At 43.4% G+C, this 15,958-nt stretch overlaps 1 protein-coding gene across 1 annotated transcript in view; it reads right to left on the reverse strand.

Moving 5' to 3' along the window:
- The window catches only part of nek10 (NIMA-related kinase 10), a 229,702-nt gene that overhangs the window by 202,492 nt on the left and 11,252 nt on the right, over positions 1 to 15,958 (reverse strand). The window lies entirely within an intron of this gene.

Consider the following 15,958-nt stretch of genomic DNA (forward strand, 5'->3'; position numbering starts at 1 on the left):
TGCAGTTAGAACCAGGAAGGAGTAGTGTACTGTCGCATAGTTATTCTGTCTGACTCTGGTGGAAATATAGTTATTTGATCATTGGCGGCAAGAAAGCCTTTTGTTCTTTGATTTGCCTTCAATTTATTACACTGGTAATGGGGAAAAACATTCCAAATCCTTGGGGATCGCAGTGCACAGCTAGACAGGGAAGAGATTGGAGCATTGAAAATAAGAAGAAACAGGGGACAGGCACATGTTAAAATGCCTTTGACCAGCAAATTAGGACAATTTGACCCTGAAGTAGAAAACTGGGGGCAGTATCTTGAAAAGCTACACAACTTTGGAGCAAATGAGATAACAACTGAAGAAGGGCGGCCAACAGACTTGCAGCTTAATCAAACGTTTAACATCACCTGATGCTCCAGTATTGGCTGAGACCAAAATCTCTCGAGAAAAAGCTGCAGAGCTGGCCCAGACTACTGAATGTGCAGACAGGGTGTAAGTGAGTAGCAAGATGTCCAAATGAGGTATACCGCTTGTGGTGGAAAATGGCTGTTATGGGGGGTACCCAAATACAGGTACTGAAGAGTCCAATAAAAGGGATACAGCATTAAGGGCAGATGTGTGAGAGAGAACACTCCCAAGAAGCGTGCTGATAAAGGAATTGTGTGAGATTCAGGTGCAACAGAAAGAGTCATTTACAAGCAAGGTGCAGAGTGACACTGTCAGGGCAGAAGGTGTGAAAAGAAACCACAGCAGCTAATTCAACGCCTTTAAAGAAACTAGATGAGGAGCCCGACAAGGGACTGATGTTACCCGACAATTGGTTACAGTTAACCAGGTCCAACTGAGTAAAGTCACATTATGCTCTCACTTTTCCTAACTGTTCGAAAGAAGACACAGCATGAAACTGCTTCACTGTTGGGAAAGAGCTAAAATCACTCTCAACTGCCTTCTTAGCCATATCATTAATGATTTGGAAGAAGGAACTGAAGGTGCTGTTGCTAAGTTTGCAGATGAAACAAAGATATGTAGAGGGACAGGTAGTATTGAGGAAGCAGGGGGGGGCTGCAGAAGGACTTGGACAGGTTAGGAGAGTGGGCAAAGAAGTGGCAGATGGAATACAATGTGGAAAAGTGTGAGGTTATGCACTTTGGAAGGAGGAATGGAGATAGACTATTTTCTAAACGGGAAATGCTTAGGAAATCAGAAACACAAAGGGACTTGGGAGTCCTTGTTCAAGATTCTCTTAAGGTTAATGTGCAGCTTCAATCGGCAGTTAGGAAGGCAAATACAATGTTAGCATTCATGTCGAGAGGGCTAGAATACAAGAACAGGGATGTACTTCTGAGGCTGTATAAGGCTCTGGTCAGACCCCATTTGGAGTATTGTGAACAGTTTTGGGCCCCATTTCTAAGGAAGGATGTGCTGGCCTTGGAAAGGGTCCAGAGGAGGTTCACAAGAATGATCCCTGGAATGAAGAGCTTGTCATGAGGAACAGTTGAGGACTCTGGGTCTGTACTCGTTGGAGTTTAGAAGAATGTGGGGGGATCTTATTGAAATTTACAGGATACTGCGAGGCCTGGATAGAGTGGATATGGAGAGGATGTTTCCACGAGTAGGAAAAACTAGAACCAGAGGGCACAACCTCAGGCTAAAGGGACCGTCCTTTAAAACAGAGATGAGGAGGAATTTCTTCAGCTAGAGAGTGGTGAATCTGTGGAACTCTTTGCTGCAGAAGGCTGTGGAGGCCAGGTCATTGAGTGTCTTTAAGAGAGAGAGAGATAGAGATAGATAGAGAGAGAGAGATAGAGATAGATAGAGAGAGAGAGAGATAGATAGAGAGATAGATAGAGAGATAGATAGAGAGATAGATAGAGAGATAGATAGAGAGATAGATAGAGAGATAGATAGAGAGATAGAGAGAGATAGAGAGAGAGATAGAGAGAGAGAGAGAGAGAGAGAGAGAGAGAGAGAGAGAGAGAGAGAGAGAGAGAGAGAGAGAGATAGATAGATAGATAGATAGATAGATAGATAGATAGATAGATAGATAGATAGATAGATAGATAGATAGATAGATAGATAGATAGATTCTTGATTAATAAGGGGATCAGGGGTTATGGGGAGAAGGCTGGAGAATGGGAATGAGAAAAATATCAGCCATGATTGAATGGCAGAGCAGACTCGATGGGCTGAGTGCCTAATTCTGCTCCTATGTCTTATGGTTTTATCAGTTGCCTTCAAGCTCAGCTGTGGGGATCTCGTCGACTTCATCAACACAGCCTGGGAAAGTGGCTGCAGGCGGGAACAAGCTTAGTAAGTGGGTCCAATATATTAGTCTCTAATTTTCCGACCATCCCAATGTGTTCAAAACTGCCTTCAGGGGCTGGCAAAGTTTCTCCCATAGTATAGAAGTTGATTTTGGTCTCAAAATCCAAGATTCACTATTATGAAGGAAATGCTGAGAGACTTTCTTGCAGATTTTCCTGACAATACAGGAGCAGATGAAAGGGTTCTACAAACTCCAGCAAGAAGGAATTGGATTGTGAATGTGGAAAGAACTAAAGTAACAATTCAGAATTGATACAGGTGTCTGTTGGATTCAAGATGACAGACCCACGGTCTATATGACCTAAATTGGTACTACAACAGATAAGAAGCTTAGATTTTGGCCTTTGAATTATGCCAAGGCAGAAAAGTGGCCAAAAAAAGTAGACAAAGATTGTGACTCCTTTTTTGATAGGAGGGACAAACATGGCAAACTGTTGACTTGAAACAGATGTTTTTGATTACCAGACACTGAAAGAGGAAACTCAGGCCCATGCTAGAGTTACTCTGATGCATGAGGCATTATTGTTTCAAGCCTGGGCCAAAATCACAGGTAACAAACACCTGGCTCAGTGGAGGCAACAGGCTGGGGAGATGGTGGCATAGAGGTAACATCACTGATTAGTAATCAGATGCCCAGGCTAATCCTCTGGGGGGCGCAAGTTCAATTCCCACCATGACAGCTGATGGAATTTAAATTCCATTAATGAAAAACAGTCTAGAATTGAAAGCAAGTCTCAGTAATGGTGACCATTAAACTTCCGTCAATTATCCTCAAAACCAACCTGACTGACTACTGTTCTTTAGTGAAGGAAATCTGCCATTCTTACCTGGTCTGGTCTGGCCTTCAAGCGACTCCAGCAATGTGGTTGACTCTTAACTGCTGTCTGAAATGGCCCAGCAAATCACTGAGTCCAAGGGCAATTAGGAATGGGCAATAAATGCTGGCCTTGTCAGTGCTAGGGGATTTTCACAGTAAACTTGGAGCCTATATTCCATGAAAGAATTTTAAAATATCATCTGGCAAGGACATGGAACTAGTTGTCGTGGACTGATACATCCAAACTCAACTACCAACGGTTAGGAATCAGATCAGACAAGGACAGCCAGCAGATGCCCAGGTGTTGGAGGCAGTAACAAAGCAATTTCTGATAGTGGACAAGCTGGCTTGCAATTGAGAAAACTAGGTCAGTGAGCATGAGTGTGGGAGTGAATGAGTGTTTGTGGGTGAGAGATGAGAGTGTGTGTGGGGTAGGAGGCTGAGCATGTGTGTGAAAGAAAGAGAGAGGAGGCTGAGAGGTAGGGGAGTGTGTGTGTTTGGCTCAGTCTCAGGGTTCTCATTTACCTCCACCCCCACACACCAATAGGCACTCTTACCCACCTCTCAGTTGGTGAAGATAAGTGAGCACACTGAGACTGGGAGTGAGCTGGAGATGCAGATTCTCACCCGTTCACACTCTATTGGATATCTTTATTAATTACTTATTCTTAAAATTATAAATTTGTTATTAAGACTTCTTTTCCTCAGCAAGTTGTTTTTCATTCCTCAACTTCTCATTTTGAAATTCATGTTTACTGTTGTGTCAAACCTCATCTTCCTTAAATTTGTCATGCACCCCCCACCCCCTCGGGTCTGAGAAAAGTTAAAATGTGGTATGGCTCCCACACAAAAACATTGGACAAGCCTGGGCAAGACAATGCCCTAATATTGAGAAATCTATGGATTGGGGAATCTATGGGTTGCAAGTCTCAGAACCCAGAACCCTGGTTGATTGACATCGTTTGTAATGTGATCTTGGAGGTTATCCTCCCTCACAGGCCATATGAGCTATGTTGAGACAACCCAGTGTATTTTTCTTAAGCCCATAAAATTCAATTGTGAAGAGGTCACTGCACTGATAGATTTTGGTTGCACCATTTTAATAAGTCTGCGTGGGTTTCCTCCGGGTGCTCCGGTTTCCCAAAGTCCAAAGATGTGTGGGTTAGGTTGATTGGCCATGCTAAAAAATTGCCCCTTAGTGTCCTGAGATGCGTAGGTTAGAGGGATTAATGGGTAAAATATGCAGGGATATGGGGATAGGGTGGGGTGGGATTGTGGTCGGTGCAGACTCGATGGGCCGAATGGCCTCTTTCTGTACTGTAGGGTTTCTTTGATTCTAATTGTCCGACCCTGCAGTGACTTCACGGGCCCAAAGTAAGTGCAGAGTATGTGAATGGAAAGTGCACCATTACCTGAGTATTACAATAAACATTAGAGTCTGATGGAAAAAGTGAGGTGATTACTGCAAGATGTTTGCTAATCCCAAATTTTTCTAACAACTAACAAGGACCAAAATCAAATGACATACTTTCTTGAAGTGGCAATCAATGGCGGAATGTCACTCTAGCAACTTACCTGTGCTTGAAATGGGAAGCGCCTGCCTCACCTGACCTTTTGACTCAGGTCTGTTGAGATTAAAGAAGTGAAGTGCACCCTCAGCTCCAGCGACAAAGTGCAAAAGGAGGTGAGCAAAGCAGGGCATGCCCCCTCTTATGGCACTAACTGTCGTAAAACAGTTGAGTTTGAAGGTCTTAGCGGTTACCAGTTACCAGCGGTGTACCACAGGGATCAGTGCTGGGTCCTCTGCTATTTGTGATTTTTATCAATGACTTGGAGGAGGGCGCTGAAGGGTGGGTCAGTAAATTTGCAGATGACACCAAGATTGGTGGAGTAGTGGATGAGGTGGAGGGCTGTTGTAGGCTGCAAAGAGACATTGATAGGATGCAGAGCTAGGCCGAAAAATGGCAGATGGTGTTTAACCCTGATAAGTGCGAGGTGATTCATTTTGGTAGGACAAATTTGAATGCGGATTACAGGGTCAACGGCAGGGTTCTGAGGAATGTGGAGGAACAGAGAGATCTTGGGGTTCATATCCACAGATCTCTGAAGGTTGCCATTCAAGTGGATAGAGCCGTGAAGAAGGCCTATAGTGTGTTAGTGTTTATTAACAGGGGGTTTGAGTTTAAGAGCCGTGGGGTTATACTGTAACTGTACAGGACCTTGGTGAGACCACATTTGGAATATTGTGTGCAGTTCTAGTCACCTCACTATAAGAAGGACGTGGAAGCATTGGAAAGAGTGCAAAGGAGATTTACCAGGATGATGCCTGGTTTGGAGGGTATGTCTTATGAGGAAAGGTTGAGGGAGCTAGGGCTTTTCTCTTTAGAGTGGAGGAGGATGAGAGGCGACTTAATAGAAGTTTATAAGATGATGAGGGGGATAGATTGAGTGGACGTTCAGAAACTATTTCCTTGAGTGGATGTAGCTGTTACTAGGGAGCATAACTATAAGGTTCATGGTGGGAGATATAGGAGGGATGTCCGAGGTAGGTTCTTTACTCAGAGTGGTTGGGGTGTGGAATGGACTGCCTGCTGTGATAGTGGAGTCGGACATTTTAGGAACTTTCAAACGGTTATTGGATAGGCACATGGAGCACACCAGAATGATAGGGAGTGGGATAGCTTGATCTTGGTTTCGACAAAGCTCGGCACAACATCGAGGGCCGAAGGGCCTGTACTGTGCTGTACTGTTCTATGTTCTATGTCTTACTTAAAGGGAGAAGGTAAGTTGCTGAGGTAAATGAATAGGGTGTGGGAGTAGGCATTTTGTAAATGTTGAACAATGTGTGATGATTCCTGACCACAAGGATGGCACTGTTATGTGGCATAATGACCTCTCCCTGAGGCCAAATGCTAACTCTCGGACACTATCTTTTATCTCCCCGCACTATGACCTCAATACCAAACATCAAGTCATCATTTCCAAGACCATTGCTGACCTCAACTTCACTCGAAACCTTCCCTCAATGTCCTCTCACCACAATCACGCAACCTCAAACAGCCTACTTCTACCTTCTTTACAAACAAGATTGTCTTGGTGCATCCATTGTTTCAACCTCTTCGTGACCCACTGAACTAATTTCTTCCTATCTCAACTTTATATCTTTCTCCCCTCGTCCAGTCCCTTGCCACCTACATCTATGATTCTTCTGATAACCTGTGTGCTTTGGTAAAAGCCTCTATTTCCTTTTTGTACAATGTCCCCTCTAAGAACAGAGGTAAAATGGAGGAGTATTCTGAGAAGAGGGTAATTGATTTCTGGGTTATGATATCATTAAGTTCCAAGAAATGCCCATGTGGACAGAGAAAGAATGGCTGCAACAATAATTTAACAACAATAATGGCAATAGTGGCTTTAAAATGGCTTTTCTGGCTGAGAGTTAAGCATGCTGGGATTTTTGGTCAACTTATAATTAAAACCAGATGCAGGTCATAAAGTTGCTCTGCTCTGGGAGCTGTGATCTGAAGCTTCCTGTGTTGGCCAAACAAGGGAAATTGTTTACATTTGACCCAGACATTGGACCCGATTTTACCATTGCGTCGCGCCCGTTCAACGTGGTAAAGTCGGGTGTGAGGCCATTAACGTGATCCGCGCCCGTGTCCGTGCAGATTGCCACTTTACCGAAACCCGGGAATGGCGGCGATTTGATTCGCGCCCAAAACGGGCGCAACAGCGATTTAAATGCATTTGCATGCATTTAAATTGAATTAAGGAACTGCCCGCCCAACTTTATCAGCATTTCCCCCTTTACCACCGTGTTCGCCAATCTGGAACTGCGCCATAATGGACCTGCTAAATAAAAGTCTGAATCGGGCGCTCCAGCTTCAGAGCTTCCAACGGCTCTCTGACTCAGATCAGTGGTGGGGGGGCGGAGGAGGGAGGCAGGCCTGAGCATTCTCTGTTTGGGGGGTGGGGGAGGGGAGTGAGGCCAGATCATTGTCTGGTGGGGGGGGGAGGGGGGGGAGGAGTAGGCAGGTCAGATGTATCTCTGGCAGGGGCTGGGGGGAGGGCTGATCGTTGTCTGGTGGGGAGGGAGGAGGAGGCGGGTCAGATGTTCCTGGGGGGGGGGGGGGGGGGGCAGGGGGGTGAGTGAAGCCAGACCATTCTTTGGGGGGGGATGAGTGAGGTCAGATCGTTGTCTGGGGGGTGGGGGGGTGAGTGATGCCAGACCATTCTCTGGCGGGGGATGAGTGATGCCAGATCATTGTCTGGGGCGGGAGGGGGGAATGGAGGTGAGTGAGGCCAGACCATTCTCTTGGGGGGGGGATGAGTGAGGGCCAATCGTTGTCGGGGGGGAGAAGGGTGTCGGGTAAGATGTATCTCGGGGGGGGCAGGTATATCTCTGGTGGGGGCGCGGGGGGGCTGGGGGGTCTGCTGCCACTCTGCGGGTGATCGGTGGGGAGGGAGGGGGGCAATGGTGGTGATCGGTCTGGGTAAAGGGAGGGTGAATAAGGGGGACAGTGATGTGTGTGGGTAGTGGGGGGGTGGATAAGCGGGACAGTGATGTGTGTGGGTAGTGGGGGAGGTGGATAAGAGGGACAGTGATGTCTGTGGGGGCCATCGCTCCCACTTTCCGCTCCTGGGCCACTTTCTCCGCTTTCTGCAGCCCGGGAGTGATCTGACACGGGCGCGCTTTTTCAAATTTTTTTCTAACTGCGCATGCGCAGTTCAAAGCTCCGATCGTTTCGGCCGTGCTAAGCCCCGCCCACAGCACGAATGGGACTGGAGAATGAAAATGTAAAATCGGGCCCATTGTGGCTTTGATTTATTACCGTTATGTGTGGGGCATACAGTTTGAACTAAGCGTAATGGCATTGTTCCAAAAATAATTTCACTGGACGTTTGAGCCATGTGATCGGTTTCTGGTTACACTGTTGGCTGGATGACAGAGAATCTTCCGGAAGCGAGTGGAGGATTGTGGATAAAAAGACATGTGCAGCCTTTGTTTGGCAGCGATAACCCGGAAGAGACCAAACGTCGTAAGAAGACATGTACCCTGAAGGATGCTTCAGAGAAGAAGATAGATTCTACATCGAGGATATTTCTTGGTCAAGGTTTTCTTAAACTCGATAGCATCTATTTTCAATTAAATAGTTAAAGTTGATGCTCAGTTAAAATTGATGTTCAATTAAAGTTAATTTGCAGTTTAAGAGTTAAAGTTCAGTTGAAAGCTGATGTTCAGTTAAAGTTCAGTAAAGTGTTAATGAGTTGCGGCTGTTTGAGTTGGTACCAGAAGTATTAAATAAAGAAATAGTTGAATTACTGTCCTTGTTTGTCTCATTAAACTGGAATGCTTGCAAGGTGTTTAAATTAAAAGCCAAGTAACACCCAGATGACCTAAGGTTACCATGAGAAAGAAAGATGAAACATAAAGTAAATAGAAAGCTAATTGCAGGGGTAATGGGTTCCAGCCTGTCTTGTGGCAGGTACTTCAGAACACAGAGTTCGTTCGAGGAGAGCAAGCTGAGTTCTCTATGAAAGGACCAGTTTTTCTGTTTGGCAATAAGAAGAAAATACATCTCCAGATGCTTTTGGTGAGGCAACATGTGAGTGAGCTAAGTCTTTGTAATAGAGAACCAGACCGCAAATCGGGTGTGCTGTTTGGTTGGTTAAAAAAGAACTCTGGATAGTTATGCCATCGTGTCTATCATGACACATGAAAGACTGTTTGCAGACATACGCCATGTTGATGTTAAATGAGTCCAGGGGCTATGGATGGAATACGGCCACTGGTGAATGCGAATCAAGGGCTGAAACAATTGAGTGAGAAGTGGGAGATCCGACATAACAGAGGTCAACTTGGAAAGTCTGAGACTGCATATTTGTGCAGGAAGTAATCGAGTGCTCATGATGATGCATGAGGTATCTTTGTTGTATTGGCTATTTAAAGTAAAATTTATCTTTTTTACTTTAAATATCCTTCACCTGTTAATTAATTTATGAATTATGTTGATTTCAGCTGGTTTGTTATATCAAAAGTTTTTAAAGAACAAAGAACAGTACAGCACAGGAAACAGGCCCTTCGGCCCTCCAAGCCTGTGCCGCTCCTTGGTCCAACTAGACCAATCGTTTGTATCCCTCCATTCCCAGGCTGCTCATGTGACTATCCAGGTAAGTCTTAAACGATGTCAGCGTGCCTGCCTCCACCACCCTACTTGGCAGCGCATTCCAGGCCCCCACCACCCTCTGTGTAAAAAACGTCCCTCTGATGTCTGAGTTATACTTCGCCCCTCTCAGCTTGAGCCCGTGACCCCTCGTGATCGTCACCTCCGACCTGGGAAAAAGCTTCCCACTGTTCACCCTATCTATACCCTTCATAATCTTGTATACCTCTAGTAGATCTCCCCTCATTCTCCGTCTTTCCAAGGAGAACAACCCCAGTCTACCCAATCTCTCCTCATAGCTAAGACCCTCCATACCAGGCAACATCCTGGTAAACCTTCTCTGCACTCTCTCCAATGCCTCCAGTGCGGCGAAAGTTTTCTTTCAATTGGGACCACGAGGATTCCTTTCTTTTGAAAGTTATTGGGCTCCGCAGTCATCATAACACAGTTCTAATGCCCTCCATCACTAACAGTTCACAAATTGTAGGCCCCAACAGTCTCCTTTTCACCATTAGGAAGTAGAAACAGGAGGAGACCATTCAGCTCCTTGAGCCTGTCCCCACATTCAATGAGATCATGGCTGATCTGTGGCCTAACTCCATATACCTGCCTTTGGCCCACATCCCTTAATACCTTTGCTTAACAAAACTGTATCTATCTCAGATTTAAAATTAGCAACTGATATGTCATCAGCTGCTATTTGTGGAAGAGAATTCCAAACCTCTACAACCATTTGTGTGTAGAAGTGCTTCCTAACATCTCCCCTGAATGGTCTGGCCCTAATTTTTAAACTATGCCCCCTTGTTCTAGAATCTCCAACCAGTGGAAATAGTTTATCTTTATATTTCCTGTCTTTTCCTGTTAATATCCTGAAAGCTTCAATCTGATCACCTCTCAACCATCTAAATTATAGAGAAAACAGCCCTAATTTGAATAATCTTTCCTTATTACTTAATCTCTGAAGTCCAGGTATCATTCTTGCAAACATATATTGTACCCCCCCACCCCCCAAGGCCAATATATCCTTCCTAAGGTGTGGTGCCCAGATCTGCTCACAGTGTTCCAAGTGGGGTCCAACCAGGGTTTAGTATAGCTGCAGTATAACTTCTGAGCCCTTATACTCCAGTCCTCTAGATATAAAGGCCAGCATTCTATTAGCCTTCTCAATTGTTTCCTGCATCTGTTCGTAGCATTTCAAAGGTCTGTGCACCTGAACCCCAAAGTCTCTTGGAACCTCCACTGCATTTAATTTCATACCATCTAGAGAGTACCCTGATCTATCCTTTTTGGGTCCACTTATATTGAAGTCCATCTGCCAGTTTTTCCTATTCATCTAGTCTATCAATATCCCTTTGTAATTTTATGTTATCACCCACGCTGTCTACAATGCCACCTCACTTGATGTCATCAGCAAATTTGGATATATGATTTCCATATACTTTAAAATAAACCAGCACAAAGTCCTTTTACTTAAAATAGGGAAATGTTAGTTTATTTCATCCTTATTGCTCTAGAAATTACCCAGAAAAAATAAAATTACTAATACATACATACTGTGTCTAGTTACAACTGAAGATAAAACCATACTTATAAAAATTGAATCCATTCAGTCCATATTCAAATGCCAGATATTTTTTAAGTCAAGACATTGTGTTCAGTGAGTTAAGCAGCGCCTGGTGTGGCTCAGGAGTCCTACTCTGGCATGGCAGTTTGTGCTGCAAGTGCTGCAGAGAAGACAGTGGGCTGGGAATGGGCACGATTTGCTGGCCTCTTTTTTTTCTCTGGGTCCCCTTCTCAGCCAGCTGAGCTTTTTGTTCCTGCTCCCCTTTTTCAATTCCCTTCCAGTCAGTCTTCAGAAGTCATGGAATCAATGATCGTCTCCCAGCTGTCAGCGTCAATGTCCACCATCTTCATATCATGCTTGCAGATGTCCTTGTAAAGGAGATATGAACACCAAGGAGATCGTAACCCAGCAGCTGGTTCTATGTACATAAGGAATTTGGGTAGAAAGCTATCATCGATCCAATGAACATGGCCGAGCCATTCAGATATCATTGGCTTAGTAATGAGAGCATGCTGATGGAACTAGTATACTTCAAGACCACAAACCATACTGGGATTCAGGATAGATGCATTCATTCATGATCAATTTAACAAGAGCTATACTGTAGTCACCTTTGTTCTTGTACACAGTCACAGTATAATTCATGCATATCCTGGGGCACTGCATCATTCATCCAGCAGAGGTAGAATTAGTGCAGATGCTACAAGAGTGTTGATTTCCTGTGCGTGATGGGTTCAGGTGGTATAGCACTGGGGCTTAGAGCTTTGTCCATGGTGGGTGAGTCAATGACTTTGCTAAGCTCCCCCACTGTAGGTTCAAAATCATAACAGGTAGGTTTTTTACATGGTGTTTTCAGCTTCTTCAGGGACTATATTGCCCTCAGAGTAAAAACCCAAGGTAGTGCCCTACCCATCCCTTTAACTGTTTTTTGCAGTCATTATTGACCTCCCCTGTCTTTGTTTTCAAAAGCGCTGTTTTCTTTGCTATGGACCTGTTGCCTTTTTACTCCCTTCAGACATTGTCCTAACATTCCCCTTATTGAAGGAAATCTGTATATTCTGGCAAAATTGTGCACCAGTGAGCAGTCCACTGAATTTTACTCCAAGCAGCCCTTTGTGTATTCGGAATCTTCTTGCTTGGATTCCTCTTGCAACTAATGAGAGTGAACTGCTTGGCTTCAATGGTAGGTTTCATCACAGTGATGTTAGCCTTGAAATAGTTAGCATTTTTTCACTCTCGCTTCCCATACGTTTTGAGCGTGGTATTATAGATAGCTTCTCGAAGTATATTCAATTTCGCTATTGCATTCTGTGGGGCTTTGCTGGGGAGTGCCAATGAGTCAAGGAACTATTGGATTTTTCAGGGTAGGCAGAATGGCTGACATCAACACAAGGATGACATTTCTGCTTTGAATGAGAAACTTCATGAGCTGCATTCTAATCCTTAAGTACACCAGGGAGTCGTATGTATCACAGTCAGTGCTGTGATAGCTGTGTCTGTTGAAAATGCTGTTCAGAGTAAGGCTTGGTGATGATCAAGTCCAGCTGATGCCAATTCCCTGATCTTAGATATCTCCAGGACACCTTGCAACATGGCTTGTTCTGAAATAATTATCATAGAATCCTTCAGTGCAGAAAGAGGCCATTCGGCCCATCGAGTCTGCACCGACCACAATCCCACCCAGCCCCTATCCACATATCTCTACATATTTACCCTCTAACCCCTCTTACCTAAGCCTCCCGGGACACTAAGGGGCAATTTAGAATGGCCAATCAACCTAGCTCGCACATCTTTGGACTATGGGAGGAAACTGGAGCACCCGGAGGAAACCCACGCAGACACAGGGAGAATGTGCAAACTCCACACAGACAGCGACCCGAGCCGGTAGTCACACATAGTTAGTTACACGAAGCTTGTGGTAACTGCAAAGCTCAAATATTCTCTGTACATTATCATTATCTTTCCCAAGCCATGCCTCATTGATTAAGTCCCTATTCCATCAGGTCAGCCTCAGGATAATCTATATATATTATATAAGTTTGTTCATTTGTTGGCAAGCTCCTCTGAGGTACTTGAGCCAATCTCAACCAAATTTGGTGGGATGATACCTTGGGCTAAGGGGTTTGCTACTGGGGGGATTGGCACTTAACTACCCCCCCCTGAAGGGAGACTTTGGCCTCCTAGCAGCGGATGCTTGACTCCGCCTGCAATGTGCCCCTACTGACATTATAATTCAGACATTCTTTAACCAATCTTAAACATACATTTTAAGAAAGAATGTGACATATTTACATCATAAATTGCTGACTTTCTTGCATGTTTCATTTGTTTTCTTTTTTTAAAGATTTTATTTGTTTCATGCAATTTATGTTCTGAGACAGTACACTTGGTAAGGGAAATGGCAGGTGGCACACAGAACAAGGGAAGATAAAGAAGCTAGAGTAAGAAGGGAAGAAGTTGACAGAGAGCAACAGAATGCAAGAACCACCAGAGCTGCAAATAAGACACCAAGGTTCTTTAAGGAAGGTTTAAACTCTGATCCTCAGCATAATTATGAGGCAGGCCCAGAGAATGATATTGGCAGTAGATCAGAGGTATTGTGGTGCAACAAAGTGGAAAAACAGCCACCATTAATGTGTTACACAAATGGCAAAGTACAATTGCCACCCTTAGGTGAGCCACCCAAGGGAACAACAACAAAATAAAAACACTACTTGAAAAACAATGTATAACAACTGAGCAGGATCACCAAGAAATCTCTATTTTGATTCATGAGGGAAGAATTTATAATGGGCTCCATTATTAAATATTTCATACTTCAACAAACATTAAAAATGCAGACAGTGACACTAAAAATGGAGAAAGTAATACTATAGATGTTGCCTTTGACACTGATAATGGAACATTCATTAACAAAGACCAAGGAAATTGATGTAGATAATGAGAGTGGCGCTAAGGATGTAGAGAATGGTTAGTAGAAATCATGTAGCAGAAATTGTAAATCGTTAGAGTCAAGCCAAGTAAGGCAAATGAATGTAAATTCACTGTGAAAAGAAACATTTATTGCCAAATAATGTTTTTGAGCATAATAATTTTGTGCGAATCTTGGTACTTTTGTTTCATATTTGTGATATTAAAATTATTAAAATGATTGTGATAGAAGGTAATTAAGTGAATTGTTGAATGAAATCTGTTGGATATTCAGTCTACATACTTATAGGGATAATATCTTAGCTTATTACTTAATAAAACATTTTCGTTACCTTATTTTTAAAATCTTATTTTTAACTTCTATCTCTATTTCCTGCATGTAGGACAGATAGGCCAGTTTGTCCAGGAATAATAGCAGGAACAGTTATTTCAGTCTCTTGAGGCTTGCCAACCATGCTAATTCAAAAATTGAGGTCATGGCTGGGAGATCTATTAGAAAAAGTTCACTAATTTGAAAATCAACCTAAAATGAAAATGCATTGTTGAAAAGTACTCAAAACTGGGATGATTACCTTATTTGATTTCTCGATAATGTATCAGTATTTTTCCATGTACAAAAAGCTGGTTTGTATAGCTATTGAACAATTTCATCCACTCCATGGTAACAGCTTCAAGTGGCAACTTCCTCAAGCATTAGTATTAGAATTGGTGAGGGTGTTGCACAAACTGACCTCATCTAATAAGGGCTTTGTTAGGCGATTTTTTTGTAGTGCATATATTCTGTCATTTTGATTCAGGAATTACATCTTTGTTCATATTGTCAGGGGACTAAGACATCACCCTGTATTTCTTTTATAAAATATATACAAATAATCTCATTGCTAATTTCTAAAATAAAAAAAAGCTCTGAAGCTATGTCTGTCTGTGAGCCTGAACAAAAGGAACGAAAATGGCAGTATCACATAAACTTGTCCCTTGTTATCTCTAAAGAAACACTAACAATCCTGTGGGCCGCAGAGACCAAATTCAAAGAGAACTATAAAAAGACCAATTTGCATTTCATAACTCAGGCCTGGCCAAGCAGAGCCTATTCACCAGCTAGGAACCTTTTTTTCAAGTCTTAATGATTGGAACATGTAATAATCTCAGGGACCCAGACAAAGGGATACATACCCTTTGTCAATACCAGAGCATAGGGGGTGGGAGTGATGTGACATGGACCCTGCTTGTGGAATCAGTAATATTGCACTGTGGAACTAAAAAACTCAGCCTGCCATTTTTCAATCTACCAAGAAGTAGCACTGAAAAAAAGAACTCTGCCAGAATTGAAGTTCAGAATTGAACTTCTGTACCATCACCCAAAAGACTGATTCATCTCCATGTGTCTATCTCCTTGTGTGAAGTCAACTCTTACTGAAAAAGTGAATTATACAGCATCGGGTTTAACCTGCAGACCACCGCGCAGGGATACCTCGTTGTACTCAAATCTAAACAACAATTAGACAACAACAGCTAAACTAAAAATAATTTGCTTGGCTAGATACCTAATGCTGGGCACTGATAATTGTCACAGTTTCCAGATTTTTGTTTGGTTTTAACTTCACTGAATCCACAATATATTTTATTTTAGCATAAGATATTGGCTCAGAACTTCTGTGGCAATTACTATCAAGTTGCCCCTCTGCTCCTTTTTACTTATGATGTGGAGATGCCAGCGTTGGACTGGGGTAAACACAGTAAGAGTTTTAACAACACCAGGTTAAAGTCCAACAGGTATATTTGGTAGCAAATGCCATTAGCTTTCGGAGCGCTGCTCCTTCGTCAGATGGAGTGGATCTGGAGCTGCACATTTCTTTGCCAGACATGTGACCTGGGTCTGGTGAGAAATGTGCAACTCGAGACTGCAGTGCAGCAGCTCCCAGAGTCCTTTCTGTGTAGACGATGGGGAGGCGATGGCCTCGTGTCATTATTGCAAGACTATCAATCCAGAAACTCAGCTAATGTTTTGGGGACGTGGATTCGAATCCTGCCATGGCAGATGGTGGAATTTGAATTCAATTTTTAAAAATCTGGAATTAAGAATCTACTGATGACCATGAAACAATCGTCGAATGTCGGAAAAACCCACCTGGTTCACTAATGTCATTTAGGGAAGGAAATCCGTCATCC

The sequence above is a fragment of the Mustelus asterias genome, chromosome 2 (genome assembly GCF_964213995.1).
Source record: "Mustelus asterias chromosome 2, sMusAst1.hap1.1, whole genome shotgun sequence".
In the NCBI taxonomy this organism is placed as follows: domain Eukaryota; kingdom Metazoa; phylum Chordata; class Chondrichthyes; order Carcharhiniformes; family Triakidae; genus Mustelus; species Mustelus asterias.